Source organism: Athene cunicularia (assembly GCF_003259725.1).
Source record: "Athene cunicularia isolate RWA chromosome 4 unlocalized genomic scaffold, athCun1 chr4_part3, whole genome shotgun sequence".
NCBI lineage: Eukaryota > Metazoa > Chordata > Aves > Strigiformes > Strigidae > Athene > Athene cunicularia.
Window position 1 is genome coordinate 1912543 of NW_020799100.1, and position 20109 is coordinate 1932651.

Genomic DNA, 20109 nt, shown 5'->3' on the forward strand with positions numbered 1-20109 from the left:
GTGTGTGTGTCCCCGCTCGCCCGGGTACGCGCCGCTCAGCACCGCGGCCGGGAACGGCGGGGCGGGGAAGGAAAGGCAAGAAAAGAAGAGACTCGCTTTCCCCCCCCCCCGCGGCTTGAAACAAAAGTAGAGGTGGAAACTGAGTGGGCAGGATGGTAACATTTGCTGCATTTAATGCGAATTGCAATTATGGAACAAAATCGCTGTGAGGAGACATACCCGACCCTTTCCTAAGACAACACAGCTATTTGTGTATCTCATTCTCTGTGCTTAGGTGAAATTCCTCCTCTGCTTAGGTAACAGCTGCAGTCTGGTGAAAAAAAAAAATCCTCTAATGTTATGCACTTGTGCAAAACAGATTCTCCTTAATAAGAACTCCTCTTTACTCTTACCTTTCCATAACATACTTTAAAATGGCAAGAATACCCCCAAACAATGTGACATCTCTTTCCGAGGCAGAAGAGTCGGTTAACCAGATGAAATCTTGCAAGGGGAGTTTAGCTGCTTGTCTTTTGCTGTGAATGCTAACATAATTCGGTTAGAAAACTGTTGGTGCTGCACGCAGACCAGTTGCGAGTGCTCTTTCTGGGCAGTAAACATCAGGGAATGGAAAACAGCAACTGCTTGCTTCATTTACAGAAATCAAATAAAAAAACTTGCTCGAAGGCTGACAGCCTCTAATTGAAATAATTGCAGAATGTTATTTTGCATTATGCGGATAGACTGATACCTGAAAACAAATGCAACTGAGACATCAATAATTTGCATATCACAACAGAACTGAAAGTGATCTGTGATTAATATTCAACCAATTAAAAACTGAAGTCTTTAAAATGTAAACTCTCTTAATTATTGAATCATTAGCAAAGTACTGTTCACATAAAAGGTAATACATGTATATAAAGGCCCAGTTTAGCAGGACTTACATACAGTTTAAGCTGAGTTTTTGAAATTATTTTTAAATAAACTTATAGAATAGAGAGAAAAGGTCTAGAATAAAATTAATTTAGGAAGATATCTGGTTTATAAGTCTATTTTAACAACAGGCATGGAAATGCAGGTGTAAAGATCAAGGTGACAATTATGTTTAACCAGCTATATTAAGCTGGATGTTAAACTAATTCCTTGCTTATTTAGTAGGTGAAAGATCAAATAGACAGTATCAAAGACAGATGTCTACTCCCACCACCATTCAAACGACTGCTTAGAGACCGAATCAAAAACCAAACAAGAAGCATAATAAAAGATCGTATTTTAACCAGGTAAACTGAAATGAATAAGTCTTTAGGAGAACTGAAATTGTACTGTAACTAAATAATTCTTAATGTTTCTATTGTAAGTGGCTTAATAGCCAATGACGTATGTTTATGGTGTCGTAGAACTTATCTGAGAAGGAAACTTAGTTATGCAACACAATTTCATTATTGGGGTTTTAGTTGTATGTTGTATTTTTATATTTATTTCTAATTTACAGTCACGAAAAATAACTCCTCCTCCAAATCTTATTTAAGTGGTTTCTAAGTTACTTTTCCTAATCTAAAACGTCGAACTCGCAACAACTGAGGCTTATACATCAGGACAGCAAACCAAACCAAACTGAGGATAATTTAAAAGTATAACATAAGCACAAGCTTAAGGTCAAGACTGTGATCCAAGACAATGACGTGCTTAAGGAATAAATCACTTTAAGGGGTTACATCTCAGAATCTCTTGGTTGTACCCCTTTCTTTGAGATCTGGCTAGAAGTTTTGTCACCATCATTAGAAATTTTCCATATAGCCTGATGGTAGATAGTAATTGGGAGACAGCAGAGACAGAAAGGGCAAGTTGGATTATCTGGTCTGGTTCCCTGAAGTTTACAAGATTACTTCAGGCTACACACCATGCCCATTATTGTCATCTCTAACCTTTTCTTAAATTTCTTGCTGTGATGGAACCTCATTCGTCTCCTCTGATCTTTTCCTCTGTCTGTTGTTTGCCACAGGAGCATGTATTTTTCCTTCTTCAGTTTAGCAAAAGGAGAGCAAAAGCTAACAAGCAGATAGGTTAGTAACATGATTTTCTGCAAAGAGAAGTATCTATCTGAAGAAAAAGTAGAAAAGTGAGACATACTACTTCCCACCCAAGGAGACACACACGGGGTGGCATTCGGTGATGCTATGATCAGTTTTTCAATACTATCATTATCATATCTAAGTAAAAGTTCTTGGGAGAGAAAGGTAGTTTTTAATGTTGGCTACTGAAATTCATCATGCAATCTGCTCAGAAATCACAGAAGCCTATTTATATTTTGTTTCCTTTCACATTTTTGTGAGAGCTTCTAAACAACTGTTTTCTTCTAAACACGCAAACATGTTAGTCACGTACCTCTTCTCGTTTACTTCTGGGCTAATGCAGGAATTTAAGACTGAAACTGCACTTTACATGAGTTCAGAGTTTGCCAGGAGACAAACCTTCCTGTAACAGAATCATCAAAATACAGAGGCCAGTTGAGATGCTGAATCTACTGCTCACAGCACGGAACCTGGAAGAGCATTTTCCTCAAGCTGTTTGACACACATGCAAATAGGACCGGCTGAAGTTGACGGGAGCTCTGTGCAGTAAGATGCTTTGTTTTTCAATCCCCGGTAATTTTCTGAGTGAGAAATGAACAGACAGAAAATAGGAGCTAAACATCCTACTCATTCCTGGGTATTTCCAAGTACAGTTTAAGATACAGTAAATCCGAACTTCTGTGTACACAGAAGTGGCAGGGACGAGGTGTTTTTCATACCATTGCCAACGTCCTATGTCTATGCTACCTCGGAATGCATGGGCATCCTACACACTCTTCCACCAGGCACTGAGTTGCACTTGTCTGCTTTCTCTCAAGTTTTTCTGTTGTCCTGAAAATGAAATAAGAGTTAGTCCCCAGTAGTTTGAACTAAGCAGAGATACTGATGACCCACACACCCATGGTTCTTGAAATTAGATGACCAAGACAAGAAATTGCAATTGCTGTGACCAGCATGGGAGCGTGCTTTCCTTGTTCATGTGCCAACATCTGTACTGGCCAGCTGTGGGCAAGCCCTGTGTACCCAGCTGCCAAAAACACACCTGGGAGAGCAGCCCCAAATGGTTTTTGGTTGTTTTGTTTGAAGAGGTTCATGCTGGGAGTAGAAACTCGTGTAAAAATTCTCCAGAAATTAATGAGAATCCCTATGGATCAGGATCTATTTTGTAATTGTGCAAGCACTACATTACTCCTTCCTGTTCCCAAAAAATGGTAAAAATAACCCAGAAGTTAGTGTTGTAGCCCTTCACACAGGGCCCAGGTAGAGAAGAAACTCTTCCTTGAACACATGGAAAGCTGGTTAACAATTCTTTGAATAGGAGAGCAAAGCTCTGTCTGTTTCTGGAGTTTCCATGGTTAAACAATTTTTGTTTAACAAGTCTACAACATGTTTCTGCTCCCAGATAGATCAGTAACAACTGCCATACTCAGTAAACAACATCCGACACAGCAGAATACAACAATAACTGTGCAGCACTGTCTTATAATAGGGCTTCAACTGACAGGACATAGCCTTTTGAGGAGAAAAAAAAGGCAGTAACTCCACCCCTTGTCCCTGTCGTCTATGTATTTTGCAGACTGTCAGTCAGAAGAGGGGGAGGGAGAGCATCCTTGAAAACCTTGTGTGTACTGGAGTGAGTCCCCGCATCTGCATCCTTTTAAAGGTACAGTGTGATAGGAAACAGTGCAAGTCTGCAATACGCTGAAGATGGAACCACTGTGAAAGAGTACTGTGCTGAATAAAGTGGAAGAAATGCTGTCAGACATATGTCTCTGCTTGGCTCCATATTGTTACCACCTAACTCACTCCATTTCATCCAGGAGCCCTCTTCAACATGCAACAAGCAACCCATCGCCTGCTTCAGGAAAGCATCACCTGAGGGAACACTGAAAGCATTCATCCTTTCAATAGGGATTAGCAGGGATTTTTGATTCCATCTTTTCCTTCTCATCTGCAATGAGTCGTTATCTTGAATGTTCGATAATGTAGGCACGATGCTGGTAGCTGCTCTTCTGTCTAATTCTCTTTGTAAATTCCGCTTGAAGGGATGTCCAGCTCTGTAACACTGCTCTTGTCAGATTTTACTGTCAAGGCACAGTGGGTAGGCATTTAATTTCACTAAACTGCAAGATGTCCAGTGATTTACTTACTTTCTTTCTGTGTGCTCATTTACCCAGGAGTTCTTCACCCTCCAGCTCACTGTCAGGCTAAAGGCAAGCTTGGCCTATCCTCCTGCCTCCTGAGACAAAGAAAAGTGTGAAATCAGAAGGCAAAGGAACTAATGAAAAAATAATGAACGATGAACTTACCTGGGATATTTTTCCATAAGGTTGTGTAATACAAGGTTAAATGCAAAACCCAGAAGCAACTGCAGTTGTCTTACCCAAGTCTTTTGTGGAAACTGCTCACTAAACTCTTTCCTCAAGAAGAGAAATATATTTAGAATAAGGATTCTGTGCTAGAAAACTCTGACTTTATTGAATACACCAAATCATGAAATAACACTTCATTCTCCCTCAGTGAACAACCTATTAAGTGAATAAAAGAACTATGCCCATGTACCACAGAGAAAATGTAAAGAAATTTGACTGTGGTTGGAGATGATGGAGGATAGGAAGGAAGGAGGGAAGAAGGGGGAAAAACCCTATTGTGTTACAAGGCTTGTTTCTTTGTTTGCTCCTAATAATTTTGTCTTCAACAGTGGAGCAGGGGAAATCTTTTGTGCTATGAACACCATACCTGTCAGGCTTCCAGTCAGGATCGGATGGGTTGAGGTCACTTGACATTAACAGAATGTGAATTTTGAATATTTTAATTGAAGACCTCACTCCTCCACCTTCTCCTCACATGTGAGACTATATCTTATCACCACCTGGAATTCCACAGAGTTAGTTGGGGCTTCTCACCTGTGTAAAGGTCGATGGTATAACCCCCTCATTAAGCTACCTGCAAGCTGGAAAGTGTCTTACTTTATTTCTTAGGAAGTTCAAGAATAAAGCTCACTATAAAAGTATGATAAAAGAAAATAAAATAATTGTCATTCCATCTTTAGAATGAAAAACATATACTGCATTTTTGCTGAAGTTTAAGCTGGTGCTGGCTCTTGGGCCAAGAGCTGTGACAATGTGGAACAGGGAATGAGCGAGGAGCAACTATCCAGCCACTCGTGTCTCATGCCATGCTGGGAGTTCCTTTGCTCTTCAGCTGGAAGACCGCTGTGGTAGGATGAATAAGCATCTACAGAAGAAACTGTGTGCTTTAGACTTGTTGCTTGATTTAGGGAACAAGTTACACTAAGGGGAGAATATCTGAAGCAAAATTAAGATGTTTCATGGGTTTGCTCATTGCTCTACTTTAATCTGCTTTTGCTTCTGGGGTTTCTTTTGCAGCTGCCCTAATTTCCTCTACTTTTACATTTTCTATTAATTTCAATTAAGGCCTCCCTAGGCTTATGAGTTAACAAGCTTTCTTATTATTGTTTTTAAAAAAGCAGGCCTACACTATCTTTCCTACTGATTCTAGACTATCACAAAGGAATGTGGAACTATGGTCCTTCAAGAAAAGAGAAACTGCAGCTACTTCAGTAACTGAGTGGTGCTGGGTTTTTTTAACCTGATGATTAAACACCAGTGCTGATCTGATCTAAACTGGCTTCAGGGAAGTGATGCTGAAGAGATATTTTCTTTAACAACAAATATTTTGACACCATATCAGAATGATTAGGAAAGACGTTGTGGTTCAAATGGATGTCTTACCCTCTTTAAGAATTTCAGCCCTGCCTGGGTGGAAGGGGGAATGTGCTCTGGTTGCTTCACATAATTGTCTCCAAGGCCCAAGCAGCCAACCCAGACTGTTCCAAAGGCTGGCAAAATGAAATCTTCCTCATCTTAGCAAAGGCTTAAACAAAGCAATGTGTAGAGGCAGCTCTGCTGCATTCTCCACTGGATGGATGTACCAGGGAATGGGACCTGAACCATCAAAAGGAAGATGGAAAAAATCAGAAATATCTTTAAACAGTTAAAGTTGGGGTTTAAGGTGGGTAAATAATTATTCAGGGCAGTGAATTATTTCAAATTATTTTTCCTTAAACTTCCTATAGTTTACAAAACATATCAAAAGAAAGAGAATTCTGACAATGTGATACAACTCTTGTAATCACGGCACTCCTAAGTGTGTCCCAGCTTCTAGCTACATGACATGCCTTGCATCTACAGATAAAACTGAGATGGGAGTTTAGAAAACAATGACAGAGATGTAGGTATATTAGTAAGAAGGGCCAAGTTCTGTTCATTTTTATATTTAGGGGTGATTTCATGAAAGAGGGAAGGACTAATTGTTTGTCCTCCCTGTTTCCCCTTACCATGTCTCTGCTACCAGTCAAGGGTCTTGCTGTCCTCTTCCCTTGTGCCATCTCTGGCACTATAGGACCTCCTTGAACCAATGCACTAACCTCAAAATAATGGCTTTTTTCTTCTCTTGGTTAGATTAGTTTTCAGCCAAATTAGTGAACTGAATTGATTTATAAAGAACTCCAGCATGTGTCTAAGCTGGTGTATGATTAGTGGTGAGAGAGACTTGCAGGGACTACAGCCCCTTACAGGGTGAGGGATGGTGGAGGTGTGAGGGGAGGATGAACGGGGCTTAACCAACAGAAACAGCATATGTTAAATGTTTTACAATGTCTTTTGTAGCTTCACAATGTAAATTCAATTTTAGCCAAAGTTTATATAGAAAAGTAAAGGAGAAACTTCTGTAGAGATCTTTCGCTCCACAGCAAGGTCTAGATTTTCTCACACTTGGACCTTTTAACCATTAAGAAGGAAATACATATTTTCTTTCTACATGCCCATGCAATCTCATTTTCAAAAGAAACATTTATGCATATTTACTAAATAGCGAAAGAATCAAAGGTAGATTTATGTGAAAAGTCTAAACCAATGCCTGAATTATTGTAACATTGTAGTCTTCAGGAGAATTCTAGCTTTATTGAAATCCTCTTATGCCAAGAAACGATATGCTTGTAGACACATTCAGTGTATCCAAAGAAATAAAAGACATTGTCTCTGCTTAATCTCAAGATCTATGACCTGAGTACTCTTCTGACATAACAGCATTTCAGGTCTTCTCCAAGATGTGAAGTTATAACCTGCCAGACAAATCTGAAGCCAGCCTTCTCTGAACATAAGGGGAAACTTATTTTATAAGTGATTGATATATTAATAAAGATATTCAGATATTCACATATCAGTAAAGTATGTAAGAAGCATTGCAGAAGGATGAAGAAGAAAAACGGACATACTGTAACAAGGGGATCCTAGCAGGGATCATGTTAAATAACTGAAGAACATACTTGAGTGACTGGAAAGAGCAGTAGAGGGGATAGTTTTAGGAAGCTTGTGCAGAGTTTGGAAGGCTGGCTAGTGCATGAATAATATTCACAGAGACCTTTATCCACTAATGGAACTGACAGAAGCTGACAATTATGACAACGGTAATGAACCTGTCATCTATTTTAAGACACCTTGTATGAAGAATTCAGAGAGAAAGAAAAAAAGGATTATTCTTTGGTTGGTTAAAATACCATAACTTCAAGGGATTCCCTTTCTGTTCACTCTGCATGGAAAATATACAAAAGCACCATAATTGCAGAACATTTAAATAGGTCATTTAAAATAGATCCTACAAAGTGAGAGAAAAAAAGAGTTCACCCTACTTTAAAGTAATTTTTTTTTAAAAATAAAGAGGATTACTTTCTATTATCTTCCATGCTTTAGAGGGCCAAGAAAGCCTGTAGATTCACTTTGGAAAAGCCTGTAGATTTACTTTATATGGCTGCTTTGCCTTGAGATTAGCCCAAATGTGATGTCTTCTTGATGTTTACAGATTCCAAGGGTTCTAAGACATCTTATTTATCCCCTTCTCAGTCTGTTCTGAAAACACTCTGTATCAACTTCATGCCTTTTTCTTATGCTGCTTTGTGCTGTTTCCTCTGTCTCCAAGATCATCACCATTATTGTATTTATTGGAGGATACTTTCATTGGAATTGCAGTGGAAATAACTATTTCCTTGACAGCATTTCTGTTAGTAACCCGTGGTTTTCACTGAGGTTATTGAAGTAATTTTTGGACAAAGTCAAGTTGTAATGCATCTTTCACTGAGCCAATGAAGTCAAACTCAGTTTTATTTAAAATAAGAGTTTCTGATGCTTTCCTATTTTAGTAAAAAATTCCATGGTGTAATGACTGTTTTGAAAATAAACTTTACTTCCATGTGCAAATCAGCATTAGCCAGTACTATAAATAAAAAGCCAGTTAACTAACACCATGAAATGCTGTCCAAGTATTGTTTCTCTCCTCAGATTGTAGCCTGTTAGTTTTGACAGGTGCACAATGAAGTATAATAGAAGCTGAAAAGGTCTTTATCTGTATCCCTTTGGTCCTTTAAAACTGATGTATAGCTGGCAGGTCAATACGCATACGTTGATACAACGGCCCAAGTTTCAGCTGAGGTCAGTGGTCAGTAGCCAGTGGGAGTGAAGCTGTCCTTCAGGTTTCAACTTAACGTCTATTTTTTTTCGGCATTGCTTACCAGCATTTAATAGCATTTCTCCACCTGCACCCAAATATGGTTGGGCATTAAAAAGTGCAATTTAGGAGCCAGCCTACAAAAAAATAAAGTCAGACTCATAATGCTCAGTCAGACTATTCATTATCCAGTTTTTGGAAGTGGTTACTCACTTGCATTATTGTTCTGCTTAGCACGGGCCTTGAGGCCATATCTTCTATTTATGTTTTTGTTCATGTGTTTGTTTTCTATGTCAGGGAAGAAGACTATTTCCGTTCTAGAGATTTACTGAATAGGTGTTAGACTGTGAACATTCTTGAACCTACTGAAACCAGTAATATTATTGTAGTCAGAGTTGAGAATCAATATTCCCCAAGTGCAACATAGAGGCTAACAGCTGAATTTTGTGGCCTTTGTTCTGTCAGCTTCTGTCAGCTTTGGATTTCTGCCATGAAGTGACATCTCTATCATATGAAAAATCTCTACCCAACATTTAATCATTTTGTTGTATTTCCCTGATGACTTATTTTTTAATTAAAACAGGTATATTTAAAATAAATGTTATTTTTGAAAAACTAATTTTCAGCAATACTTAATGCTAAGCAGAGCTGATAATCTTAAGGTAGAAATGTCAGATATGAAGTACATGAGAACAGAGTAAGGAAACCTACCCCAAAACGTTTATCCTGGAACTATTACACTGTGGGCAGTTCTTTGGTAAAGAGCGTTAAAGATGAGGTTCTCAGATCCTTTCTCCAGACCAGTGCAGAACAGAGCTACCACATATGAATGGAAAATTGAACCTTTTTCCAGCTTTATACATTCTAAAAACTTTCTGCATCTGAAAAAAATTAAGAAAGCAAAAGGACAAACAAACTGAAACAAGCAAGCAAACCAAATGCAGAAAACATTGATAGTTTTGCATGGAATCCCCCCTCAAATCACTAACATCTGAAAATATGCAAAAATTCATAGCTGAAATTTAAATTTTAGAAAACATTTCCACTTGCTCTGACAATAAACATTACACATGATGTAACATTCATCTCAGCTGATAATGTTCTTTATAACACATTTTATGAATCATCACAGTTCTCTCTTTTTAACTCCCTATCACTGCTTGTCAGAAGGGAAAACTGAGAAACAGACCTTGAGCCTATTTTTTTAAAATCATGACTCGGGACCCTTTTAATGCAATGATCCTTGGAATAGACTCTGATGTGCAAGTGTCTCTAGTTGCCTAAACTCTTATTCAGGTGTGTAATTTCATTAAAATTAATGACAATTAAGTATGTGTTTTCTTAATTGCCTTGTATAAATAAACACTGGATATGGTGGTATAATTTGATCAAGGATTTAAATTCTCAAATTCCTATCAATGCTTTGTTCAAGCCGTAGTTCCCACTACAGAGCTGCACACATCTGCCTTTATGCTGGTCTGCCTGACGAGAAAATCACATCACTTTTCTTTGTGAACTACTTCGAAGGTTTCAAATGACAAATAACAGGGACTTTAATTCTCTCTTTTTCCAAACAATTTGTAAATCAGAACCATCAAAACACATGAGTGAGAGAGTATGGCCCGTGGTTTGAAAAACATTATGGTTCACTGCATCTCTGAAGTACTTTGAGCTTACGTTTCTTAGATTTTTATTTCAACACCTCTCTTGTATTCTTTCCAGCCTGTTTTTCTGAAGAGTGAAGCCCCAAATACAGATATACAGGCTAGCACCTGATAAGACCATTTGTTAAGTAAAATTCTCATCTCCATTATAATCTTGCAGCTTCCTATCATTATGTCTAGGTTAATCAAAGGCAATTACATAGCCCCAGTGAAGCTCACAGAGATCTATTTGGATGCACAGAGGAAGTCCATATTAATATACACCAAGACTAGTTTTGTATCCTTTAAAATAATTATTTTCACTGCAAAATCAGGTTTTGAGAAAGGGCAAGCAAGGATTTCTTTGGTGAGTTGCTGTTCGCTTAATGGCTCCTTAAAAACGAAAGGTTTTTCACACTGCAGAAATTAGCCTGCCCTTGTACCTGTGAAATAGTATTACAGCAGTCTGGAAAATGCCCTGGAGTGTTGCACTTGTGTGCAGAACACAGTGGGTATCCGCATATCACCACACAGGGGTGGCCCGGAGACTCTCCCCATGACCTGAATTAAGCAATGAGCAGACAAGTGGATGTGCATTGCCAGTGTACGGAGCCGTCACGAACGTGATGCATAGTCCATGTGCAAGCCATCCAGGTGGGTAGGAGGTGATGGGGATGGGAAGAACATTTTGCTCCTGGTACAGGCAGAGCTGCTCCAGTTTTGCATCTGCTACTGAATCCCTTAACCTGACACTTGAACACCACAGGAGAAGAACCCAACCTTCACTCTTAGATGTATGAAAACAAAAGCTCTCTGCTTACAGAGCGGTGGGTTTACTCCCCATTGGTGTGCAGGATCAATCGACACAGATTCATGGCCCAGGGTTGTATCTTACTATGCCTAAAGGTCCTCCTGACCACAGGAGGTACTTCACATTAGCAAGCCATTTCCCATCCCCCTTCTAGCTTCACTTAAAATAATTATTAAGTCTTCCTGATGTTTTGGTTTTGTTTGTGGGCTTTTTGTTTGTTTGTGGGGTTGGTTGGTTGTTTTGTAAGAGGAGAAGAGAGAAACCGCATGTACACGAACCAGTTTGAAATAACAAAAATCTCTTAATTAAAAATGTAGTCTACAATACTATTGCAGACCACAGATTCAAGTAATGTAAAGCTGTGCTATTTGTAAACACTTTTTCATTGCCTGGGAAAATGGAAGAGAACGTGTCAGTCTGCCAAGGGCTTGGCGATGAGCGTTATCTGCAAGTACTTTATCCTGTCACCTCTGAGAAATGGAGGAACTCTGGTGGAAGTCAGCTAAAGTCAATGCAAATATCTGTTCTTTCCAGCTGAAGAGCCCTCGGAGCTGCTCCAGGTTGTATTGTCATTAGCCCAGTGCCATTATTCCTTGCCTTCTAGAGAAACTGGAGTTGGAGGTCTGGAACATCTCTGGAAGTGAAGTTGTGCATTTGGGTCACTGAAAAGATTGGGCTCAGTAACTGAACATGCTGATGTCACATTCTGTGTGTCTAAATCTCCTTTCTGCAGCCACCCCTCTTTGGGAACCTGGGCCATCTCACAACACCACATGCTCCACACTTCCTGGAGGGCCATTCCTTGAGCAACGGGCCGACACTCAGTGACAACTGGACTCCAACTCTGAGTGAGTCAGAGATGATCACAGATCTATCTCAAAGCCTTGTTTAGGGTTCAAGAACAAGCGAAGCGACCTGTATAGATATATGAAAAGTATGTGAGGGCATTTAACTCTGCCCCCAAACTCTTCCCTCTTAAAAGTGCCTCTTTTGAAAATACACCTTCAGTGATTTGGAAAACATTACTGTTTAACTCATGCATTAATTCCCGTGAAGGACTATGCAGTCTACTGTTGCAGTCTCTGCTTTTGCTCTCTCTGATGTAGTAGCAGTTGGATCAAACCCATACTTTGTTACGTCAAGGAAGAGGAATTGACTCACTGGTGAAAAGTGTTTTCTTTTGTAATTTTACTAAGGAAGAACTTTCCTTGGTTATTTTCATTGTTTCTTCTATAGAGCTGACAAACTGAGGAATGCTTAAAACATCAACGTTTTCTAAAGAGCTTTTTTATACATTGTTCAATTCTGAATCTGGAATAAGGTAGCTGTACTAATCACCTGACTTATGAAAACAAATGACTGATCTGCTAAGACAGCTGGCATTACTTCTAAGCTGCTCCATGGGGTAAAAAATCGAGAGCTTTTCAAATAGCAGAATCATTGTTAATTAGATAGGAACTTGTAAGAAGGCAGCAATGAAATTAAAATAATAACTTGGTCTAATATATTTGGTAGTCCAGACATTAATAGCTGATAGGGAGAAGCTCTGAATTACATTGAAGCAAGTTCCAGAATTGGCTTCTTATTATTCAGCAGGCAATCTATATGCAATATTTAACAAATCAGGCATTTTATGAATAATTGTTGACAGATCTTGTCTGCTTCACTGCTTTTCACAGGACTGCATCAGTGAGACTAGACGCAGCATATGTCTAGGAGGTTCCACAAACTTTCTTACAATTTTGTATACTCAATTTCTGAAATCCACCAAGGATCTATTAAAATTGTCCCTTATACAGAATCACTTGTTAACAGGATTAGAGGAACCAGAAACCTGCTGAACAGCTCCCTGGTGCTGCTATATGGAACTGTTAGAAGAGTTCTGTATGTGATTTAAGAGTATATGTTGACCTAAATTTGTCTCTCATCAGAAACAAATTAACGATCATCCGAAAGAGTGCAATAGACGTGATGTAAATGGAAGTAGAAACTCCCCCTATTAATAAGAAAGGAGAAAAGCTACTCTTTGCAACGTACTGTATCTGTAATACTTTATTCATTAATACAATTACCCACAGCCTATTTTTCAAGTGTACAGCTCTCAGATGTTATTCAGTGTTTGGTAACTTTTTGTGGATCCATCTGATAAGAATCTACTTATCTTCAACTTGCTGAGATCTTGCAGAGTGTCCTCAGTCAAGATTTCGGCTCTGGGACAGAGAACAACACGGTTCTGTCGCTGATTGATGGCCCAGCAGCTAATTGACTTTAAATTGCAGTGACCTTCCGGCAAATAATCAACAGCCCACTCCAGGGACAGAACTGGAAACTGCAGAGCTAAAGCAGCATGGCCCAGACTACAGAGCTTGAAGGTGAGTAGGCATGGGGAAGAGATGAAGGGCTACCTATCAAGCCAGTTACAAACAGAGCAGCTCCTCAGGGCTGGCCCTGAACAGCAGGGGGAAACAGGGCCTTTGCAAAGTCAGTTTTTAAGCAGGAACTGGCTGGTTCTACATACCTAAAGCAAACAGCCCCACAGTGCTTGATGTGAGCTGGACATTTGCCCTTGAAAGAGCTTTGAGACCTGGCACAGGGATTTTAGTGTTTGTGGGTTCACTTGGATCCAAGCCCTTGTCTTTTCTGTGGAATAGGAGAACATAAAAATCATTCCACTCTCCCTGTAAGAGTAAAGATAGCACTCCCTGTGAACAGGCTGGCAAGGCTACCCGTGCCACTGGCCAAGAGAAGAGCTGGCCTGACTCTGGGTGAGTGCAACGTTTCATTCCTCAGTGAATCAGCTGAATGTTTTGCAGCATCAAGTCATGGAAAAGGTGTAAAACATAAAGATGCAGCGTACCTTTTCGGTTTTCACTTGGTATCCTTCTAAGTTAGGACCAAAACACCTGGATCAGTTTAGTAAGTTAGGCTACTCTGCTTTCTTTACACTGCAATTTGTTTTGTAGTGAGATTAATTTGTTAAAGGTTTCATTGGGCACCTGAGAATTTCAGTGGACTAAACTGCAGTGCCCTTATTTCTCACAAGCCAGCCTGTTTGTCCTTCACTCAACAACAGTTTGAGCCAAAAGATGTCCAGATGAATTCATTGGGTATGTTTGGCATCTCAAAGTGCAGTTAGATGATGTAGCTGGGCCAGTAGATCTCAAAAGGAACAATTTCCTTATCCTCCCCACTGCACATGCACACAGAGGCACACACAGAGTGATCAGGATTTTTAGCCTGGATCTCTTCCCCAGTCTGCTTTACTACACAATGCCAAACAGTTGTATTAGCACAACTGATGCAAAGGGACAGGAGTGACAGGAAAAAATGATGCTTAAACCAGTTCCCTGAGGATGTGCGTGTGAAATGGCAATTTAAGATACTCCTTTGGCCATGATCTGATAGTACAGTCCCAGAGCTTCAAGTATCAGATCAGAAACACTGTAACCACAGTATGCAAAATGCTACTCCCACCTTGCAAAATGTTTAGCTCCCTTTGCTGCTTCAAGTTAGTTCAGGACAATTCTGTTAGACTAAACCTCATGCTGACCATTCAGGCACTAATAATCTGTGCCTTTCTTCCCACAGCCATCAGGATCACAGAATAAAATCCCAGAGCCAACATAAACTGTGTGTCCTGTGCTGTAATTTAAGAGAAATGCATATGACTATATGTGTACACCTGATCTGGGCTGGTTTTGTACCTTTGGGTGACCTTTGTTTTGTAACTTTGGGAAAGAGTGAGCAGAGGCAAATTCATGCTGAGGGTGGCAGGCTAGCCCCCTCCTTGCCCACTTCACCTTCCCAGGTGCTTCTGTGCCACAGGTATGAGGCTGTGGATGTGGAAGGCCAGTCGGTGGATGATGTGGATGATGGTCCATCTACACCAAAGGTGTTGCCAAGGTCAGAAAGACCCTGTATTCGTAAACTAGGAAACTTCCTAGCCTGGTACAGCCCTTGGACCATTACCCATTACTGCCCTTCCACGTGGGTGGTGATGAAGCCACAATGTGTAGTCCAAGGGCAATCAAAGAGACTTCAGGGCCTTGGGACAGCTGGTAAGGGAATCTGGAGCACAGTTTATTTTTCCTTCTATCCTTCCAGTTGTGGGCAGTGATACTGGAAGAAACAGATGGACCCAGTCTATTAATACATGTCTCTGTGGCTACTGTCACCACCACATTTCTGGGTTTTTTGATAATGGGATGGCTTCCATGGCACCAGGCCTGCTGGTGCTGGATGGGATTCTCCTGTCTCAAAGGGGCAAGAGGGTCTTTGCTAGGCGGGGCTTAATGACAGCTTTAAACTAGGCTTAAAGGGGGGAAGGGGATAGTATCAGACTTGTCCGTGACAACCTGTGCAATGACACAGCAAGGTTAGAGGGATGGGGTGCCAGCGAGGGCCCTCAGCCTATTGCTCTGAGATGTGCTGGGTACACTGGAGCACACTGGAAGACTTACGGAGATGAGCCAGGGGCTCCTGAGCTAGTAGGAGCTACAGAAACAGTAGTGAAATACCTCGGAGGGATTCAGGTGTGTTCTTTTAAGAATGTGACATGGCCTAAAGCCCAGCTGTAGTACCTCTACACCAATGCATGCAGCGTGGGCAACAAACAGGAGGAGTTGGAAGCCACCATGCTGCTAGAAAGCTGTGGCCTAGCTGCCATTACTGAAACGTGGTGGGATGAATCCCATGACTGGGGTGTGGCTATCGATGGCTACAAGGCTGTTCAGAAGGGACAGGCAAGGAAGGAGGGGTGAGGGGTTGCCTTCTGTGTCAAGAAATGGACCGATTGTGAAGAGCTGTCTCTGAAGGATAGTCAGGAGCTTATGGATAAGAATTAGAGACCAAGGCAACAAAGGGAACCTTGTGGTTGGCATCTACTACAGGCCACCCAATCAAAGGGAGCCTATTGACAAACACGAGTGAGGTAATCAGTGATGTCAAGATTGGAGGCAGCCTGGGCTGCAGTGATCATGCTCTGGTGGAGTTCGCAGTCCTGAGAGATATGGGACAGGCAAAGAGTAAAGTCAGAACCTTGAATTTCAGGAAAGCAAACTTTCAGTTGTTCAAGGAGTCAGTCAATAGGAGCCCCTGGGAAACTGCTCTCAGGGATGAAAGAGAAGAACAGAGCTAGAAGATCTTTAAAAGTGCTTTCCATAGAGTGCAAGAGCTCCCAATCCCCAGGTGTAAGAAATCAGGAAAGCAAGGGAAGAGCCTGGCATGGCTGAGTTGAGACCTGCTGGTCAAACTAAAGGGCAAGAAGGAAATGCACAGGCAGTGAAAGCATGGACAGGTATCCTGGGAATAGCATAGGGATGCTGCCCAGTTGTGTAGGAATGGGGTCAGGAAGGCCAAGGCACAAATGGAGTTGAACTTGGCAAGGGATACAAAAAATAATAAGGGCTTCTATAGGTATACCAGTCAGAAAAGGTCAAAGAAAGCTTTCACTGCCAACAAACACGACTGGCAAACCGGTAACCACTGATGAGGAGAAGGCTGAGGTACTCAACTTTTTTGCCTCAGTCTTCACTGGCAACCTGTTCCCACACCTCTCAAGTGGATGGACTCCAGACAGGGACTGAGGGACCAAAGTCCCTTTCTAAGGGAGAGAAGATCAGGTTTGTGACCACCTGGGGAACCTGAACATGTGTAAGTCTGTGGGACCTGACAAGATGCCTCCCAGAGTCCTGAGGGAATTGGCTGATGTAGCTGCCAAGCCACTCTCCATGATATTTGAAGTCATGGCAGTGAGGTTAAGTTCCTGGTGACTGGAAAAAGGGAAACACTGCACACGTTTTTTAGAAGGATAGGAAGGAGAACCCTGGGAACTACTGACCTGTCATCCTCACCTCTGTGCCTGCAGAGATCATGGAGCAGATCCTCCTGGAAGCTATGGTAAGGCACGTGGAGGGGAGGGAGATGATTCAAGACAGGCAGCATGGCTTCACCAAGGGCAAGTCCTGCCTGACCAAGCTATCGGCCTTCTATGATGGACTGACTACATGAGTGGACAAGGGAAGAGCTACTGATGTCATCTATCTGGACTTCTGTAAGGCTTTTGATAAGGTCCCCAACAACATCCTTCTCTCTAAACTGGAGAGATACAGATTTGAAGGATGGACTGTTCAGTGGATGAGGCATTGGTTGGATGACCGCACCCAGAGAGTGGTGGTCAACAGCTCAGTGTCCAGATGGAGATCAGTGACGAGCAGTGTCCCTCAGGGATCTGTATGGGGACCAGCACTGGTTAATATCTTCATCAGTGACACAGACAGTGGGATCAAGTGCACCCTCAGCAAGTTTGCAGATGACACTCAGCTGAGTGGTGTGGTTGACACACCTGAGGGACGGGATGCCATCCAGAGGGACCTGGACAAGCTCAAGAAGTGGGCCCGTGTGAACCTTGTGAGGTTCAACAAGGCCAAGTGCAAGGTCCTGCACCTGGGTCGGGGCAACCCCCAGTATCAACACAGGCTGGGGGATGAAGGGACTGAGAGCAGCCCTGTGGAGAGGGACTTGGGGGTACTGGTGGATGAAAAGCTGAACATGAGCTGGCAATGTGCAGTCACAGCCCAGAAAGCCAGCTGTCTCCTGGGCTGCATCAAAAGAAGTGTGGCCAGCAGGTCAAGGGAGGTGATTCTCCTCCTCTACTCCACGCTGGTGAGACACCCCTGCAGTGCTGTGTCCAGCTCTGGAGTCCTCAGTACAGGAAAGACATGGACCTGTTGGAGCTGGTCCAGAGGAGGCCACAAAAATAAACACCTCTCCTATAAAGAAAGGCTGAGAGTTGAGGTTGTTCAGCCTGGGAAAGAGAAGGCTCCAGAGAGACCTTATTGCAGCCTTTCAATACTTAAAGGGGGATTCTAAGAAAGGTGGGGAAAGACTTTTTAGTAAGGCCTGTTGCAATAGGACAAGGGGTAATGGTTTTAAACTGGAAGAGGGTAGGTTCAGATGAGATATAAGAAATAAATTTTTTGTGATGAGGTTGGTGAAACCCTGGAACAGGTTGTCCAGAGCAGTGGTAGATGTCCCATCCCTGGAAACATTCAAGGTCAGGCTGGGTGAGGCTCTGAGCAACCTGATGTAGTTGAAGATATCCCTGTTCATGGCAGGGGGTTTGGACTAGATATTTTTTACAGTCCTTTCCAACCCAAACTATTCTATGACTCTGTGATCTGACATGGCACTGATGTAGTACTGATAAATGGTGCAATCACAGGCAAAATCTGAGCAGAAAATCAGATTTCAGTTTACAGTTTAGCCATTTACTGGAGCTGGCCAACATTGAGAGGGAACAGAGAAATCTATGTATGTTTGTGATTCTACAGATACAGTGTATTGAATGTTATGATATGGTAATTAATCTATTTTTTTAAAAAACTAATTTATGGACAGATTGCACAGAAATATGCCTTAAATTTGTTATCAGCTATTAATAGACAGGCATTGCTGATTTTGTCTCTATTCCAAAACTGGATTAAAACATAAGCTATGGGAATGTTCTTAATCATTCAGACTCTCTCTAAATATAAGTTGTGACTGATCTTTACTGGCATCCAAAATATTATAATTAACATACCATGATAAAAATGGTATACTTTCCACTATGGGAAATTGTTCTCTATTAATAACCAACAAAGTGAAAATCTACTATATATTAACAGCAGCAGAATTCAAAATAATATGCACAGGGAGATAAATGTTTGGATTCTACCTGCCCTCTGGTACACTCCCAGTATGGTTGTTGCTGCGTATCAGAAGGGAGGGAGTGTAAAAAAACCACCAAGTGCTTGTGCATGCAGCTTGATGTACGGGGTCATATTTGTACACTGTAAGTGATTCCAATCAAACCAGTGGAGAAAAGTGAGTCCATTTTATGAGGAGTACAAGTCTTCTTTATCCACGAGATGGCACTCTGTTTGCCACTTCTGTGCTAGACAGGACTGAGTACAGATGAAGTATACCAGGAGAATATGAATCCAGCTGTAGAATACAGAAAAATAATGTTTATCTTAATTCTTAATTTATTCAAAGAAAAAGTAATTTCGCATCAATTTTATAGCTGTCTATTTCAGCTGTATCAAACTCACCTTATAAGGGACCAAAGTGGACATTTTTCTTCAAGCTGACATCTCAGTCATAACACAGCATAAAAAATGATGAGCCCTAGGGAAGAGGTTTTGTTCTTGCCGGAGTACAGTGACCCACAGTGATTCCTGAGCAGTATTCCACACAGGGCAGCATCACAGAGGTGGTGCCGGGCATGGTGGGACCCATTCTGCATGCAACCTGCAGGTCAGAGTGGTTGTGCAACACACAAGTGTTGGTATATCAGGGATGATAATGCTGCCAGGGTAAAGTGTCACACAATGACTTTTCTTGAGGAAGGCACTTCATGCAGTCACTCCTGGTGTAGCCTGTGCCCTTCAGGGTGGAGAGGAAGCCCAGACCCCCAGAAGCACGCCCATGGCAGAGCAGTTCAGCAGGACAGGCGAAGCCGAACACGGCAGCCCTGGTGACAAGGGCCTGATGGCTGCTGCCACGGGATGGGATTGATGGGCTGGGTGGGTTTCTGAAATGGGAGTTCCAGGGCAGGGGATTGCAGAGGGATGGGGATGAGGACTGGGATGTGGGGAGCCACAAAGAACAGCCACCCCCCTGCACACCCTGACCCTTGCGATGCTGACAGCAGCAGCCATGAGGGCATCTTTCCACGCTTTGGCATAGACAAGAAGTCCCAGCAAAGTGTCAGTTCATGTGCTCCCTCTGTGGGTGCTCAACCCCTGGCACCCTCCATGCCACATTTCTAGAGCCCCAGTGCAGTGGTGATGGGCCCACCAAAACAGAAAAGAGCTTTCGTGATGGGAAAGAAAATGTCAGGAACCATGAGTTGTTGTTCAGGCAGCAGATATGAAACTGCTGAGCTGCTACTGCTGTGCATGGAGCTGGGAGCAGGTACAGGCTGTGCAATACATGGATATACCCTAAATATCACAGTTTAAAAAGGGGCTCCTTTCTTTGAGCAAAGGCATGGTAGAGCTACATCAATATCTGCGATATGATACAGAGGAGA